Genomic DNA, 382 nt, shown 5'->3' on the forward strand with positions numbered 1-382 from the left:
GGGCTGTTTTGGGAGCCTTGTACATATCACTACCCTGTGACCACAGAGACTTACCCTTAGTAATGTGGAGGTCAGGGTAGAAGTGGCCAAATCCCAGCTAGGAGTCTGTGCAGATCAGATGTGTGCATGCATTCAGGATTGCCTTGCAAAAGCATCACTGCATGGCCAGTCTTTCTCCTTTGGAAAGAGCAGGTACAAGCCATGCCAGGAGCAGGCTGTCAGAATTGCTTTACCAATGAGCTGCTATGGTGAATCCAGATTTCTGCGTTAGCTGCCTCTGGGGAATGTGAAGAACTAGCAGCAAGTTCATCTGGTAGCACAAACCACTGAAATGTTCTCCTAGGACAAAACAGCTGGCAGCCACAATGCTAAGGATACTGAC

This window comes from Antrostomus carolinensis, unplaced genomic scaffold (genome assembly GCF_000700745.2).
Source record: "Antrostomus carolinensis isolate BGI_N321 unplaced genomic scaffold, ASM70074v2 scaffold13086, whole genome shotgun sequence".
NCBI lineage: Eukaryota > Metazoa > Chordata > Aves > Caprimulgiformes > Caprimulgidae > Antrostomus > Antrostomus carolinensis.